Genomic DNA, 19,350 nt, shown 5'->3' with positions numbered 1-19,350 from the left:
TCAATTTAATAACCGCAACATCTGCGTTATGGCTTCAGATAAATACGTTTGATTGACATGTCGCAAAAAATCTGAAATCGGTTGAATGGCTGCCTCGCATCAGTTATGCAAATGTTTCGATTTTTTGTCAAACTCAATGGGCATGAAAACCCGTATAGACATAAAAATCATAAAAAAGTAAATCTGACTGCGTCAATATATTTTATCCTCTTGAGAATATAACTTATTTTTATTGAAATCATGCCGTTCCCATCAGAGAATCACACGAGTGTGTCCCTCTTCACATGCATTTGCTGAATATGCACTTAGTACCGACACGACCAATTTATTTACAAAATGAAGCATTTATCCTATCAGAGCGTCAAATGTTGCAGAAAGCAAATTACCCATTGTCTGATATGGATAGACAATGATACTGTTATAGGGTAGAGTATAAGGGTGCACTTATACTTCCTTGTTATTGAGCTAGCTTTTATAGCGACGTGATAGTGTAAGCCTTAGGTGTGAGAAGTCCCGGGTTCGGATTCCCGGTCAGGCCTGAAGTAATTTCAGTCTGTTACATTTGTGAAACGCTGAAAGTTAAAGGCCTGAATACCAAACCATTTTCTTGTGCCACTGAAAGGAGAAATAATGTCAAATCGTCCCCCTGGATTTATTGAAGGTTGAATAAAGCCAAAATACCTTTCTTGTATTGTTGAAAGTTGAATAATATCAAACTGTGTCCCTAGTATATGATCTGAACAATGTTAAAATATATCTATTGTGTTGTTGAAAGTTTCATACATGTAATATAAAAGCACCATTTTGGTATCCTTTACAGTTGAAAAATGGTCAACCGTCTCCCTTGTGCTACTAAAAGTGGAATACTGTCAAACTGTGTCCATACTGCCGTTAAAAGTGGAATTCTGTCAAACTGTGTCCATACTGCCGTTAAAAGTTGAAAACTGTCAAACTGTGTCCATACTGCCGTTAAAAGTTGAATAATGTAAAGCCATCTAATCAAAATCATTGAAAATAGAATAGTGACAAACGATCGAACGGATATCATTGAAAGTAAGATAATATCAGACCATCCCTTTGGAATCATTAAAAGGTAAATATTGTCAAACAACCTCCCTTGTACTACTGAAAGTGGAATAAAGTAAAACTTTCTCCCTATTGTCATCTTAAGGTCACTTATTTTAACATTTTCTCCCTGGTGTCATTAATCTTTGAATAGTGACAAACTATTTCCTTTATGACAATGCACGTTAAATAACCATCTAGTGCCATTGGAACTCAGATAAGGTCAAATTATCTCCATATTGTCTCCCCAGTGCAATTAAAAAGTTGAATAATGTCAACCCATTTCTCTAGTGTAGTTTGATGTTAAATGATGTCAATCCGTCTAGCTAGTGTTAGACTGGTCACATTCCTTTCATTTGCCAATCATAGTCTCTTCTTATATTCTATGTTAAATTACTTTACTTCATAGTTAACTTCTCCTGCTGCCGAATGTTAATATTAACACGTACTATTTCGATAATACAGCCAGATATTCAACAGGAAACATCTAAAATGAAAACTCTTTGACCTGGAAATATAAATATATAAAAGAATGAACTTATTAACAGACTAGTAGCTAATCTACCCTAGGGTCCTTGAATGTTGAATAATGTCAAACCATCTCCCTAGTGTCATTGAATGTTGAATAATGTCAAACCATCTCCCCGGTTTCATTGAATGTGGAACAAAGTCAGTTTATTTTCCTAGTGTCATTGAATGTTGTTTAATGTCAAACAATCTCTTTAGTGTCTTTGAATGTTGAATAATGTCAATTCATTTCTCTAGCGTCATTGAATGTTGAACAATGTCAATCCATCTCCCTAGTGTCATTAAATGTTGAATAATGCCAATTCACTTCCCTAGCGTCATTGAATGTTGAACAATGTTAAACCATCTCCCTAGTGTCTTTGAATGTTGAATAATGTCAATTCATTTCCCTAGCGTCATTGAATGTTGAACAATGTCAATCTATCTCCCAAGTGCCATGGAATGTTGAATAATGTCACACCATCTCCCTAGTGTCATTGAATGTTGAATAATGTCAAACTATCTCCCAAGTGTCAATGAATGTTGAATAATGTCAGTCCATTTCCCAAGTGTTATTGAATGTTGTATAGTCCATATCCCTAGTGTCACTGAATGTTGAATAATGTCAAACCATCTCCTTAGTGTCATTGAATGTTGAATAATATCAAACAATCTCCCTAGTGTCTTTAAATGCCATCTCCCTAGTGTCATTGAATGCTGAATAATGTCAAACTATCTCCCAAGTGTCACTGAATGTTGAATAATATCAAACCATCTCCCAAGTGCCATTGAATGTTGAATAATGTCAAACTATCTCCCAAGTGTCTTTAAATGCCATCTCCCAAGTGTCATTGAATGCTGAATAATGTCAAACCATCTCCCAAGTGTCTTTGAATGTTAAATAATATCAAACCATCTCCCTAGTGTCTTTAAATGTTATCTCTCTAGTGCCAGTGAATGTTGAATAATGTCAAACTATCTCCCAATTGTCACTGAATGTTGAATTATGTCAAACCATCTCCCTAGTGTCATTGAATGTTGAATAATGTCAAACCATCTCCCAAGTGTCTTTGAATGTTGAATAATATCAAACCATCTCCCTAGTGTCTTTAAATGCAATCTCCCAAGTGTCATTGAATGCTGAAGAATGTCAAACCATCTCCCAAATGTCTTTGAATGTTGAATAATATCAAACCATCTCCCTAGTGTCATTAAATGTTATCTCTCTAGTGCCAGTGAATGTTGAATAATGTCAAACAATCTCCCAAGTGTCAATGAATGTTGAATAATGTCAAACCATCTCCCAAGTGTCTTTGAATGTTGAATAATATCAAACCATCTCCCTAGTGTCTATAAATGCCATCTCGCAAGTGTCATTGAATGTTGAATAATGTCAAACCATCTTTCAAGAGTCAATGAATGTTGAATAATGTCAAACCATCTCCCAAGTGTTATTGAATGTTGAATACTGTCAAAACTATTTCCCAAGTGTCAATGAATGTTGAATACTGTCAGTTCATTTCCCAAGTGTCATTGAATGTTGAATAATGTCAAACTATCTCTCAAGTGTCAATGAATGTTGAATACTGTCAGTCCATCATCCAAGTGTCTTTGAATTTTGAATAATGTCTAACTATCTCCCTAGTGTCAATGAATGTTGAATAATGTTTTTCCATATCCCTAGTGTCACTGAATGTTGATATCTCTCTTAACACTGAATGTTAAATAATGTCAAACCATCTCCCTAGTGTCATTGAATGTTGAAAAATATATCAAACCATTTCCCTAGTGTCTTCAAATCCCATCTCCCAAGTGTCATTGAATGTTGAATAATGTCAAACCATTTCCCTAGTGTCTTTACATGACATCTCACAAGTGTCATTGAATGTTGAATAATGTGAAACTATCCTCCAAGTGTCATTGAATGTTGAATAATGTCAAACCATCTCCCTAGTGTCATTGAATGTTGAATAATGTCAAACCATGTCCCTAGTGTCACTGAATGTTGATATCCCAAGTGTCATTGAATGTTGAATAATGCCAAACTGTTTCCTAAGTGTCATTGAATGAACCATCTCCCTAGTGTCTTCAAATGCCATCTCCCAAGAGTCATTGAATGTTGAAAAAAGTCAAACTATCTCCCAAGTGTCATTGAATGTTGAATAATGTCAAATCATCTTCCTAGTGTATTCAAATGCCATCTCCCAAGTGTCATTGAATGTTGAATAATGTCACACTTTCTCCCAATTGTCATTGAATGTTGAATAATGTCAAACAATCTCCCTAGTGTCATTGAATGTTGAATAATGTCAAACCATTTCCCAAGGGTCAATGAATGTTGAATAATGTCAGTCCATTTCCTTAATGTCATTGAATGTTGAATAATGTTTTTCCATATCCCTAGTGTCACTGACTGTTGATATCCCTCTTATCACTGAATGTTTAATAATGTCAAACCATCTCCCTAGTGTCTTCAAATCCCATCTCCCAAGTGTCATTGATTGTTGAATAATGTCAAACGATCTCTCCAGTGTCATTGGATGTTGAATAATGTCAAACCATTTTCCAAGTGCCTTTGAATGTTGAATAATGTTAGTTCATTTCCCTAGTGTCATTGAATGTTGAATAATGTTTTTCCATATCCCTAGTGTCACTGAATGTTGATATCCCTCTTATCACTGAATGTTGAATGATGTCAAACCATCTCCCTAGTGTCATTGAATGTTGAATAATGTCAAACTATCTCCCGAGTGTCATTGAATGTTGAATAATGTCAAACCATCTCCCAATTGACATTGAATATTGAATAATGTCAAACTATCTCCCAAGTGTCATTGAATGTTGAATAATGTCAATCCATCCCCTAGTGTTATTAAATGTTTAATAATGTCAAACCATCCCCAAGTGCCTTTGAATGTTGCATAATATCAAACCATATCCCTAGTGTCTTTAAATGCCATCTCCCAAGTGTCATTGAATGTTGAATAATGTCAAACTATCTTCCAAGTGTCATTGAATGTTGAATAATGTCAACCCATCTTCCTAGTGTCATTGAATATTGAATAAAATCAAACCATCACCCAAGTGTCAATGAATGTTGAATAGTGTTAGTCAATGTCCCTAGTGTCACTGAATGTTGATATCCCTACTGTTACTGAATGTTGAATAATGTCAAACCATCTCCCTAGTGTCATTTAATGTTGAATAATATCAAACCATCTCCCTAGTGTCTTTAAATGCCATCTCCCTAGTGTCATCAAATTTTGAATTATGTCAAACTGTCTCCCATGTGTCATTGAATGTTGAATAATGGCTAACTATCTCCCTAGTGCTATTGAATGTTGAATAATGTCAATTCATCTCCGAAGTGTCAATGAATGTTGAATAATGTCAGTCCGTTTCCCTAGTGTCATTGAATGTTGAATAATTCAGTCCATATCCCTAGTGTCACTGAAGATTGATATCTTTAGTGTCACTGAATGTTGAATAATGTCAAACCATCTCCCTAGTGTCATTGAATGTTGAATAATGTCAAACTATCTCCTAAGTGTAATTGGATGTTGAATAATTTCAAACCATCTCCTTAGTGTCTCTGAATGTTGAATAATGTCAATCCATCTCCGAAGTGTCAATGAATGTTGAATAATGTCCGTCCATCTCCCTGGTTTCTTTAAATTTTGAATAATTTTAAACAACCTGTCTTGTGTCCTTGAATGTCAAATAATGCCAAACTATCCTCCTAGTGTCAAATTATGTCAAACCATCTCCCTAGTGTCATTGAATATTGAATAATATCAGTCCATCTCCATAGTTTCTTTAAATTTTTAACAGAGTTAAACAACCAGCCTCGTATCCTTGAATGCCGAATAATGCCAAACTATCTGCCTAGTGTCGAATAATGTTAAACCATCTCCCTTGTGTCTTTGAATGTTGAAAAATATCAAACCATCTCGCTAGTGTCTTTAAATGCCATCTCCAAAATGTCATTGAACGTTGAATAATTTCAACCTATCTCCCAAGTGTCAATGAATGTTGAATAATGTCAAACCATCTCCCAAGTGTCTTTGAATGTTGAATAATATCAAACCATTTCCCTAGTGTCTATAAATGACATCTCCCAAGTGTCATTGAATGTTGAATAATATCAAACTATCTCCCAAGTGTCATTGAATGTTGAATAATGTCAAACCATCTCCGTAATGTCAATGAATGTTGAATAATGTCAATCCATTTCCCTGGCGTCATTGAATGTTGAATAATGTCAGTCCATATCCCTAGTGTCACTGAATGTTGATATCCCTAGTGTCACTAAATGTTGATACCCTTAGTGTCACTGAATGTTGAATAATGTCAAACTATCTCCCTAGTGTCTTTGAATGTCGAATAATATCAAACCATCTGCCTAGTGTATTTAAATGCCATTTCCCTAGTGTCACTGAATGTTGAATAATGTCAAACCATCTCCCTAGTGTCATTGAATGTTGAATAATGTCAATCCATCTCCGAAATATCAGTGAATGTTGAATAATGTCAGCCCATTTCCCAAGTGTCATTGAATGTTGAATAATGTCAAACCATCTCCCAGTTGTCATTGAATATTGAATAATGTCAAACTATCTCCCAAGTGTCATTGAATGTTGAATAATGTCAAACCATCTCCCTAGTGTTATTGAATGTTTAGTAATGTCAAACCATCTCCCAAGTGCCTTTGAATGTTGAGTAATATCAAACCATCTCCCTAGTGTCTTTAAATGCCATCTCCCAAGTGTCATTGAATGTTGAGTAATGTCAAACTATCTTCCAAGTGTCATTGAATGTTGAATAATGTCAAACCATCTCCCTAGAGTCATTGAATATTGAATAATATGAAACCATCACCGAAGTGTCAATGAATGTTGAATAGTGTCAGTAAATTTTCCTAGTGTCATTGAGTGTTGAATAATGTTAGTCAATATCCCTAGTGTCACTGAATGTTAATATCCCTTGTGTCACTGAATGTTGAATAATGTCAATTCATTTCCCTAGTGTCATTGAACGTTGAATAATATCAAACCATTTCCCTAGTGTCTTTAAATGACATCTCCCAAGTGTCATTGAATGTTGAATAATGTGAAACTATCTCCCAAGTGTCATTGAATGTTGAATAATATGAAACTATCTCCCAAGTGTCATTGAATGTTATATAAATATCATATGGCAACGTGTGTGACATTGATATTGTCAACCCGAGGGCAGAATGTCACCCGAGGCGAAAGCCGAGTGGTGACATTCTGTTTCGAGGGTTGACAATATCAATGTCACACACGCTGCCATATGATATTTATTTTATTATACCGAACAAAATTAAGTACATAAAAAAGTAAAAAAAAAAAGTTTTTAATTCATTTAATTCAACTGTTTTAACTTTTGTCTGAATCGTCTGTTTACACATTAAACAGTGACGTCACTACTATATGTGTACAAGGGAGGCAATCATTTCATGATTTGGCTGAAAACATTGAAGCAGTTATTTGCCCTTATATGACATTCAAAATATCAGCGCGGTCACATGACCTGACAGTCACTTTCGCTCGGTCACGTGGCAAAAAGTTTGAAAATGTGTTTGATAGTCATAATATCTCTTTTATGGGTAATGGGATTTTATCATTGTAGACAAAAGTGAGGTATAATAATGAATAATGTCAAACCATCTCCGTAGTGTCAATGAATGTTGAATAATGTCAGTCCATATCCCTAGTGTCACTGAATGTTGATATCCCTAGTGTCATTAATGTTGATATCCCTAGTGTCACTGAGTGTTGAATAATGTCAAACCATCTCCCTAGTGTCTTTGAATGTCGAATAATAACAAACCATCTGCCTATTGTCTTTAAATGCCATTTCCCTAGTGTCATTGAATGTTGAATAATGTCAAACTATCTCCTAAGTGTCATTGAATGTTGAATAATACCAAACCATCTCCCTAGTGTCTTTGAATGTTGAATAATGTCAGTCCATATCCCTAGTTTCACTGAATGTTCATATCCCTAGTGTCACTGAATGTTGAATAATGTCAAACCATCTCCCTAGTGTCATTGAATGTGGAATAATGTTAGTCCATATCCCTAGTTTCATTGAATATTGATATCCCTAGTGTCACTGAATGTTGCATAATGACAATCCACCTACCTAGTGTCTAAATTTTGAATAATGTCAAACAATCTCCCTAGTGTCTTTGAGCGTCAAATGATGTCAAACCATCTGAATATCGAATAATGCCAAACAATCTTCCTTGTGTCAAAAAATGTCAAACCATATGCCTAATGTCTTTGAATGTTATATAATGTCAAACCATCTCCCTAGTGTCTTTGAATGTCTAATAGTCTAATAATGTCACCCCCACCCCCCACCAGTGTTTTTGAACAATGAATAATGTCAAACTATCTCTTCTGAATCATTGGATGTTAAAAATATTAAACCATCTGAAAGCATAATAATATTAAATCATCTCCCCATTGAATGCTGAGTTATGTTAAACCAACTTTGTTATTTAAAGTTCGATAAAGAATTTCAGACTATTTCACTGGTGTCATTGAACGCTGAATAATGTCAAACCATTTCCCTGATGCCGTTGAAAGTTGAAAATATATTAAACTTTCTCTCTTGTGTATTTGAAAGGTGAATAATGTCGAACAGTTGCCTTTGTGTCATTAAAAGTAAATGATATAATAGACGATTTGACAATGTCAAACTATATCAATAGTATAGCTGAAAGTTGAATAACGTCATTACACTGAATCATACCAAAATGTTTGATAATGCCAAATGTCCCCATCGTATTCTTGCAAGTTGAAAAATGTCAAACCATCTTTCATGCTATTTCTTTAACGTAAGTTATAGTCGAATAACGTCTGACATTCTTCTTGCTATCGTTGAAATTTGAAATATGGCAAGCTATATATCTCCCTAATGTCATTGACAGTAGCAGTTGAATAATGTAAAATTTTCTCCTTTATGTTACTGCGAGTTGAATTATGCCTTGTAAATTTGGATACCGTCAAACTGGTATGAAAGCATATCCCTAGTGTTGTTGAAAGTTGAATTATGTCATTGGAAGTCAAATTAAGTTAAAACATTTCCCTCGTTATTGAAAGCTGAGAAACAAGACATCACTCGAGTGTAAATGAAATTGAATAATGTCGTTGAAAGTGAAATAATGACAAACCGTCCTCATGGTGTCATTCGAAGTTGAATATTGTTTTGAACAGTGAAAATGTCGAACTCTCTCCCTTATGCCAGTTAAACTTTAATAATGCCAAAACATCTCCCTGGTGGGTATCAATGCCGATCAAACCGCCCATCTAGTAGAACTGTCAAAGATGGTTTTACATCATTCAAATAATAAAAAAAATGGTAGGGAGTGAGGTGGTGGAGGGAAGGAGGGAGTGGGAGGTTATATTTACCTGCAGTTGTTGTATATCTCATATTTTCTTTAGATGTAAAATCAAACTCAAATTTAATCGAATTAATGATTATAAAAACCTGTCATTTATCCAAGATGTCACTATTTGAAGACCCTATGTAAATATTTGCCCTTTGATTTAGGTAGTTGACAGTTGAAAGGTGTTTAAAAGAATCTTTAATTTCCACTCATATGACGATATTAACACATCATATTGTGATTGACTGTAACATTATGCATAATTGGGCTATTATTGGCAGAATCCGTAATGGTAACTTAACATTGGCCAAATCATATATCAAACTCAAATATAAAATTTTGAGTCTGTGAAACCAGTCCCTCAAAGTGTAGTCTGAAACTTAAGTTTGGTTCACATGATGGAAATTAATATTTACACCCGTAAGTTATCGCAACGCTTTAGAAATTTTGATGTTCAATCGTCAAAATTGATAATTATGTAGTTTTGCATTTAACTGGTAGACATTTTTAGATGATGTAACTAGCTTGGCGAAAATGCTGTGTACGTAAAACTCGTGCCAATACGTCTTAAATATGCGGGTTGCCCCATGTTTATGACTGGTTAACAGTGCAATTAATAGTAATGGTACGGACTTGTTTTGCTCTTAATGAAGTCAAGACACATTATCTGCATTTCACGCACACACATTGTTAGTTTTATTCAACAATAAACAGTTTTTGTTTTACAAAAACTGGATTTTAGCACATACATTATTAGCTTTATCCAACAATAAACTCTTCTTTTTTTTCATACAAAAACTGCATTTTAGCACATACATTATTACGTGTTAATTAACAATACATATTGTTTACTGAACTTTTTTTTCGAAAATAAAGATGTCAAACATGAATGAAAACCATGTTTCGCTCTAACTAGAATCTCACGCGAGCAAGGTGTTGTTAACAGCTTCGTGTGTTTTTATTAGGTTCAGAAATCAACCGCAAAGCAAACCACGGCGAAAGAAAACTAACTCATTTTTCAAACTCATGTAACTTATACGATAAACAAATGATCAAGTCGCGTCAAATAATTTTGATAACATGATTAAAGGTATCGTTTTATGGGTACATGACCCACAGGTGAACGTTAGAACGAAATCTAATAAAATTATTGCCTTTCTTAATTGTATCAATTGATTTTGAACTAAAGACACTACCCTTAGGTGTAATTTCTGGTTTGAACGATATCTCTACTTTCGTTAATTTTGACTGTATATTGCTCGATCAAGACATTACCTATACATCCGGGGATGGTACCAGAATCCTTTTTAATGTTTGAAATATTTTAATAGTGTAAATTTTATGGCCAAAAATGTATTCCTGTGGTATAAACATCGGGCAAAATCACAAATTTTGAGAAAAAAATCTTTTAGAAGTTTTACAGACTTTTTGCATGGAGATGCTGTGTTTATATAAGATATCCTAAAAAAATTTTCAACCAATTCTCGACTAAATTCAAAATTGAATTTTTAGAAACTTCATTCTGCCAATGCAAATACTTAGAGTGAGTTATGGAATAATTCCTTCGGTGATTATGACCATGCAATTGTATTGTATAAAAGCATAGGCAATAAACGTCAAGTTAAATTGGCAGCACAGCGAACAAAAATTTTATCATTCTGTACAAATGCGAAAATGTGTCATAACATGATATCTCTTGCAAAAGATTGGACTGATAACGGTACAAAAAGAAAACAGCAAAACAAACATATAAATGAGTTGAAAGACGTTAATGGAAGACATGCTGGAAAAATCTAAAAAAAAAATCAGTGTATGGGGAGATACAACTGTGATTACTATTTAAGAAATGCAGTATCGCACGTCACAAGGCTTAAACAAGCAAACAAGCCCATCTGTACTTGTAAATTCAAGAAATATCAAAAATAAACTGTTATCATTTTACAAGTCATTCTGACGCAAACAGACAATTTGACGTTGAAGAAAAAATGTATCAAGGTTAGAAAAACAGCCGTAAAACAGAAATGAAATGATAGCAGTCTTAATATAGAATTTTGACCTCCAGGATTAAAGTACTGATATATGAGTATTTCTAAAGAATCGCTGAAAAAAAGGCAACGTTTTAAAGAAGAAAACGCTCGTGATGCTTTTTAAAATTACGAATACACAAGCATTCATGAAATAAAATAAATTCTAAGAATTCTAACTTTTATTTAATACCAATTTTCGATATTTTTAAAATTTTCCAAGCTAGATATACTCGAGCATATTACAATTAAAGCTGCTCGCTTTAATGAACAAGCAAAAGAAACCCAAATAAACGTAAATAAAGGAAATTATGCTATGCAAGACAACAGAAAAGTAAGTCTTCTTTTAAAAAAAGACACTATAATTGCAACCATTAACATCGTGTTGTTATCAAGTGCATCTTGAGCGTGATTGATTTGGTGTTCACGGCAGAAGATAACACGACAAAGATGGGCGTGATCCAGTCACCATTAATACACTTGGATTTGAAAATAATTTGACATGCATGGGATAAATATTGCAAGGGTTAATGGCTATTTGATTTATTCGTGTCAAATATCGACATTCGAGATAAGTGACTTTTGATGGAGGCGTACGGATATTTTCAGGTTATACACTTTCAATGTCCTAATTTAAATGAACAGGAAAATCAGTAGTTTTCATTATCAATTTTCAGATATAGCTTTTAATACCGTATTTATATATTAAAATAAAATATTATGATCAACGTGATGCGAAAGTAAAGAAATATATTGTTTTGATCTCATTCAGAGAGGCAAGTCTAAATATAGGCACTTAACCAAAAATATGACTTTAGAATACAGCAATGAATATTGCATCAAAGCTCAAAAATAGATGGCGCACGAAGTGAAGTAAAATGAAGCTTAGTTCCAGCAAGTGTAATGCATGTTACTTGACTGACAAAATGGCGAAAATGAAAACAACAACAACAACAACACACTTCTATAAGTACATGAGCACCAGTAGGAAAAAGAAAGCAGGTTTATATGACTTTCACTGATACGAAACTATAAAATACTTTTTCGTTAATTTCATATGTAGTACCTGCGTTTAAAGTCTACTTCTTTCCGTCAATTCAAAATGGGCTTACTCCATGTTATTCTTTGTGGCACAGGTTGTCTATGGTTTAGAGCCAATAATTTTCAAATTACGGGATTACTTTACGTTTAAGGGGCAACTGAATGTTAAATATGTAAAATGATCTACAATATCGTACCTTTTCAATGAAAAAGAGTAAACGAATATCACATTTCTTTAATCTAATTCAGACATCGCATTTATAGATAATACATAAAAAGAAATTCATTTGTCATTTTATTTTTCTGAAAACACCCTGACATTAAACCCCAACTGTACTCTAATTAATAAAACTGTCAACAAATCCCATTTAGAACTTACAAGTAATAGATTTGATATTAGATATTTATTTGTCTATGAGACAACGATATAACACTGAGTCATTGTGTATGTGTATTTTAGTTTATTTAAACCCGGATCATTCTAAAAAATGTTGGTTATTTTAGGTTTTGGGAGATAGTGCATCAAATAACAAACAAATATAGAAAGTGCTCTAACTCCAGCATTTATTGTGAAAGGTGTAAAGTACTATCACTTATTATAATAACATGGAAACTCAAGTCCTCAGTACTATAAAAAATATTTGGGGAGTACAGACCCAAGGTTAGGTTTAAACCCGCGACTTCCTCTTGTGAAGCCATTGTACTAACCACTGAGTTACAGGGGACTCCCTGATACGTACTAAAACAAGCTTAGCACCAGTTAGAGGTACCATTCCGGGAGGTTCTAACATTAATGACTGAGGAAGACCCTAGGTGTCACTCAGGCATGAGCTAACACCTCTACTAGACCACTAACGCCAATACTCCTTTAAGCAAACCAGATATCCAATGCATTCCATATCAGGTCTTATAGGATTTTGTAGGATTTTGTAGTTATGACTGGTAATGGAACATTTTGCAAAAAAAAAAAATGTACTGAAGAACTAGGTAGTCAAAGTAAGATTTAATATTAAAATTTACACGGTTAAATGGTCTGATCACCGACCAGCCATCTAACTAATTGTATCGCACTTCATGTACAGTATCATATCGTATCGTATTGGGCTGGTCCTTGTTTCCAAAGAATTTCTGAAATAAAAAAAAAAGCAGATTGAATTTCGTGTAATTTGAGAAATTGAAACATATGTTCTGCAGACATTTAACGTGCCAATATTTGTAAACATTAACATCCTGATAAACTAGACATACGTCATGGTTTATCTCACGTACGACTAATTAATTTTTTACAATTCCAAACAAACATTAATTAGTTTTGACTTAGCTTACTCTGAAGTAAGACAAAGTTATAACTCCAGCGAAGTTGGTACCGGTGATCGGTTGAGCAGCACATTATTCAGTTTGTCCACTTTCATGATGATATTTATTCTCCTTAATGTCTGAAATAACATAATTTGAGAAAAAGTCTAAATGATGAATTATACACTTTCTCGCACACTCTTACACCTGCACCCACGCTTGTACCCGCAAACCTGTTCATGATATTCATCACAATACACAATCATAATGCACTAATCAAAACAACACAGCTTATGTCAGATGTCAAAACTAATGATAACAAACCAATGCTTTTCGCTATTTTTTTCTTTGCCACAATGTGTGTGGTACCATTACAGGAACGTCAATAATACAATGTATAAAATAATTTCTTTATGATTTCGCTATTAACTATTTAAGATTGAATCTGACTCGTGACATTTGAATGGTAAACTCACGCAATATTAGAATACATGTGGTATTGTTATACCAAACGCAGATAATATCGTCATCAAAAAGGTAATTAAGTTCCTTTAGTACATTCAATGACATTTATTGACTTAAAATGAATCTAAGTACTTGATAAATTATAATTCTATACAGTTTGGCATATACATGTTTAATTAAAGACTTAAAAAGTAACTAATAAAGATTTCTATCCTTTCTAAAAATACATGTCAGCGTAATAGTATCAAAAATATATAATATTTATATCAATGCAGCATTGCCATTTACCAGTTGTCACCTTTTGCATAAGATGTACGCACTGCTTTAAGATACAATAAATTTATATTGACGCTTTGCCACTTCCGTACCAGAAACTTCTTCATTAATACCTGTTAGCGCAATCTTTCGACACGCTGAAAATCCAAGCCCATTGCGGCCAAACACGAGAGAATCGTTGACCGGGAAGAAATTCATAAAGAATTTAAAAGATTCTTCACCAGATCCGATAGAAAGTGGGGCAGTGGTCCAGTGTTTGACTACGAAACCAGGGGGCTCGAGTCCAAGTTGCCTGGTTCTTTCTCGAAGTAGATCAAGTTTTCTTGAAGTTTCGACCGCGACTTCAGAAGTAAGCTCTAATCTTAAAATTGAGTGGTATTATAAAAGTTAGAAAAGATCAGTTGATTTCAGAATGATATTCAGAATAATTTGTTCGTATAGACAGATATGTGTTGCCATTGACAAACGCTGGGGCTACTACATGCTGTCATCATCATGAGACATCAAGACCTCGCGATCATTTCCGTTTTGTAAGTGGTTAATGTAAGAAAATAACAAACAATTTATTCTCATGTCTCTTTTGCCCTTATGCAATCGTTATAAGATGTTTTTCGTTATTTTAGTAGGCCTCTTAGACCACAACACTGCTTATTAATAAATAGGATTGGATTTTAATTGACGTGATGTTTATTTGCTATGAAGGATTATGAATTAATTTCTGACATATTTATGAAAAAAAGTATTATGAGCTTTTCCCGGAAAACATTAAAACCTGCTTCTTTTTAAATCGTATATTGATACGATAACTGAATGTCTGAGATTAACCCTGCATTTGAAGTATCAGATATTTGAAAAACCACGCCCACTGTTGACTTGGTGAGAAATGTTACAACATAAAATACATCTAAACGAGAAAAAGTCTATGACACTTATATTAATAGTTTGCATTTTTGAAATCCCTTTCATGCTTCACCGGTTTTTTTCCATCGTATAGTACCGGACTTCACTTTGGAAGACACACTCGTAAAAAGTTTCTTCAAGATCGATGTTATCTTAAATTTTTAGTTAAGACAAAATTTTAAACTTAAAACGTTAATGAATAGTATACGCCCAGGTTTTGAGACAATAACAAGACCTACACACAATCAGTCAGATGCTGGACATGCGTTCAAGCTCGGTTTTATAACTTAAGAAAACAATTGAACTGTTTCGAAACTAAGGGAGGAGTCCAGTTTTCAATATTTTGCTGAGGAACAACCAATTGCTGGAGTTGTGAGACTGGGCTCCAAATTTTATTTTAAAGCTTGTAAACCAGAAGCTTATCGTTTTAAACACAAAGGTACAGACAGCCAATCCTCAGAATGTAATATGTGGTTGTTTTGTTAACAATTGGAAGAATTCATTTTGTGGCAAAAATATTGTACGTGAAACTCGTGCCAAAAAGACCTAGTTATATTGGTTGGTAATTGTTATTTATTAGTTAGCAACTGTGCAATTAACAGTAATGGGACGAACTTGTTCTGTTCTTAATGAAGACAAGGCACATTTCGTGCCTTTTAGCACAAAAGTTATCCAACAATAAATGATTTTATTACAGAAATAAACAAGGCGTAATACCTGCATTTTAGACACTTTCATTATTACGTATTAATCAACAACTCAGCATTTTTTTGAAAATATAAATGTCAAAAATAAATGAAAACCACAGTAGTTCTCGCTAACAAGAATATCACGTGAGAGCCATACCGACGTTATAGGCTGATCCTGATTGGGTAAGCTGGTTTCTCAGATACCACAAGTGGGAATTGAAAGAAACTTAACAGACCTGTTCATTGACTGCTTAATTGTTGACACTTAAGAAACTAATCTAATTATTCTTTGCAAATATGAAAGATATGGAATACCAAAGCGAATCTCATACACAATAAGGACAGACGAATATACAATAAAGACATTATTAAACTGTCGATAGTACCAGTGAGAAAGCTTGACATTGTTCAACTTTCAATTTTCAGTAATACCAGGGAGACAGTTTGACATTGTTCAGCTTTCAGTAATACCAGGGAGACAGTTTGACATTGTTCATTTTTCAGTAATACCAGTGAGACTGCTTGACATTGTTCATTTTTCAGTAATACCAGTGAGACTGCTTGACATTGTTCATTTTTCAGTAATACCAGTGAGACTGTTTGACATTGTACATTTTTCAGTAATACCAGGGAGACTGTTTGACATTGTTCATTTTTCAGTAATACCAGTGAGACTGCTTGACATTGTTCATTTTTCAGTAATACCAGTGAGACTGTTTGACATTGTTCAGCTTTCAGTAATATCAGGGAGACAGTTTGACACTGTTCATTTTTCAGTAATACCAGTGAGACTGTTTGACATTGTTCATTTTTCAGTAATACCAGTGAGACTGCTTGACATTGTTCATTTTTCAGTAATACCAGTGAGACAGCTTGACATTGTTCAACTTTCAGTTATACCAGTGAGATGTTTGACATTGTTCAACATTTAAAGACATAAATCGCTAGGCAATTTGAGATTATTCAACTTTCAATAACATTCAAAGCTATTTTTGAGGTGGGTTGACATTACTCAACTGTCAATAATACTGGTCAGACGATTTAATATTATTTAACATTCGAAGATTTACCTATTAAACGTATTATTAAGGTGAGTTGATATTTTTTAATTTAAATGATAACAGTGAGGTGGTATTACATTAATTCAATTTTTGACAATATTGACATGGTTTGGAAATATCTAACTTGCTAAGACACAAGAACGATGTTTTAACGTAAATGTTACGCGCAATTACGTACATCTGAGGATCGAATTAGTTTCAAATACATTTAAATAAATTTAATCGAAATCATCAGGGTTAATCATAACCTATGCAAATATTTGACATTTTAGAACCTATGCAAATATTTGACATTTTATTTCGATAGGTGACAGCTGAAAGCAGTGAAAAATACCCTATAATTTCCACTCGCATGACCGTATTAAAATTATTGTGCTTGACTATTGCATTATTCATAATTGGTTTAGACCTAACTGTTTATTATATTGGTTCAGAGGTTCAATGCACCCCAGTATAAATGGCAAAAATAGCCATATGATGTTGGTCAAGTCATGTACATCTGAACAGATTTTAACTCCAGGTCCATTTTAGAATGCAAACGTTGTTGTATTTACAAAGATGCTGTGTCCATATTCATCAAGTTCCATTTACTCAAAATTTGAGCCTCACCATGAGAAAACCAACATAGTGTGCATTTGCGACCAGCATATTGCAATTAGAGAAATCGTTAGCGAACAGCATGGATTCTGACCAGACTGCGCGGATGCGCAGGCTAGTCTGGATCCATGCTGGTCGCAAATGCACAATGTTGGTTATCTCATGGTGCGGCTCATTTAAATTGTCATTACTTCCTATCTAATTTATCTTTTAACTGAAATTTTGCTTAGCTGTTTGTTGTAGGAAACACTACATTCTTTCCAGGTTTCATGGAAATATATGGAAGATTTATAGGTTAAGGGCAAGCAGTAGTTTTAGGATTTCAAAGTCTAAGTCTTAATTTTAACGGGTCATAGAGTGTTTGAGATTGGGCCTCAAACTAAATATTTTAAGGCTTGTAGTCAATACATACACATAAAATTTCGAGCTGTATTACTGTGATTTTTCGCCATTATTTGGATGAATTTATTAAGATGACGGAACTGGCGTGGCATAAATGAACCCCACCACACAACTTAGTTATACCGGTTGCGTAATGTAAATGTTTCGTTAACAGCTGTTTTCTGTTCTGTATAGTGCCGCATGTTACAAAACAAGATGTGTTACATGCTATTCAACTAAAAGAAATAAAAGAGACATTATGACTGCTTTTTCAGCTTATATGCTAACCATACATCATTTGTACTATTAATGAAAACCACGATAGTTTTTCGAGAGTTGTGTTGTTAACGGTGTTTTATACCGATCATATCAACATTTTATCAGGTTCAGAAATCAACCACAACCACAATGGAGCGTGTAAATTTGACTCTGCAAAACCAAAATAAACCTAAATAAACGACTACTCATTTCTCAAAATGTTATTGTTCAAAGATTGTAAATTATACGACCAACCAACAATCAAGTCGCGTCAAATAATTTTGATATCATGATTAAGGGTATCGTTTTATGGGTGCGTGGCCCTCAGGTGAACGATATGAGAATGAAATCAAACAAAATATTTGCCTTTCTTAATTGCTTCATTTGATTTTGAACTAAAGGCATTCTTCAAAGGTTTTATCGATCATTTATACGATCTCTAGTTATTTAAAGTGGGCAATCCAAATTAGAATTTCCCGAAGGAAATTTACTTCTAACTATGCAAAGTTGCATAAGCATAATCAGTTTGATACGAGCATTAACGAAGATTTGAATATGATTGTTAAATTCGAGATTTTTTTCCTGTTTCCTTGCAAACTTGTGATTACATTTCGATAATCATTTCCATCTTTATTTCCAATACTAAACCAAGGGTCTTCACTTTGTCTATACAGATACTTGCACTTAGGTATGAAAAGAAATCCTTCGGTGAAAAAGTACAAATAAAGCGTATGGTAATATATAAAACATATGAAAAAATAGAAAAATGCAAGATTATCAACTTATATTGATGGCATTTAAAAGAACAGTTTTACCATTCTTTGCAAATGCGAAAAAGTGTCAAAGAATATCCGAAGCAAAAATTAAATACTTGAATGTATAAAGCAATAGGTGTTGAAAGGAATAAATGAAAGACCTGCCTGAAAATAAAAAGAGAAAACAAATCTGTGTATGTAAAGAAACAACAGAATTACAGTATCGTACGTCACAGGGTTTAAGCAAACAAATAATCCAGTCTGTATTTGTAAACTGAAGCAATATTAAAATAAGCAGTTACCTTTTTACAAGACATGTCTGACGCAACAAACTATCTGATGCCGAAGTTGAAACATATGTCAGTAGCAGCTGTAAAACAGAACTGAAATGTTATATTGGGTAACAAGTGAAATCAACTCAAAAATATAAGTTGTAGTCTTAAAGGGACTGGCCTCCAGATCGTTCGACAACAAAAATATTTTTTAGACATCTGGAAATAATGCTATATTTCTTAAGAAGGCTTTAAAACTTAATGGCTGACAAACTATTTGTTACGGAAACACAGAATTTGCTAATTAGTAATACTTTTACGATGAAAATCGAAAAGCGTTTGT

This window comes from Mercenaria mercenaria, chromosome 9 (assembly GCF_021730395.1).
Source record: "Mercenaria mercenaria strain notata chromosome 9, MADL_Memer_1, whole genome shotgun sequence".
NCBI lineage: Eukaryota > Metazoa > Mollusca > Bivalvia > Venerida > Veneridae > Mercenaria > Mercenaria mercenaria.
Note: the sequence above shows the minus strand (reverse complement) of the source record.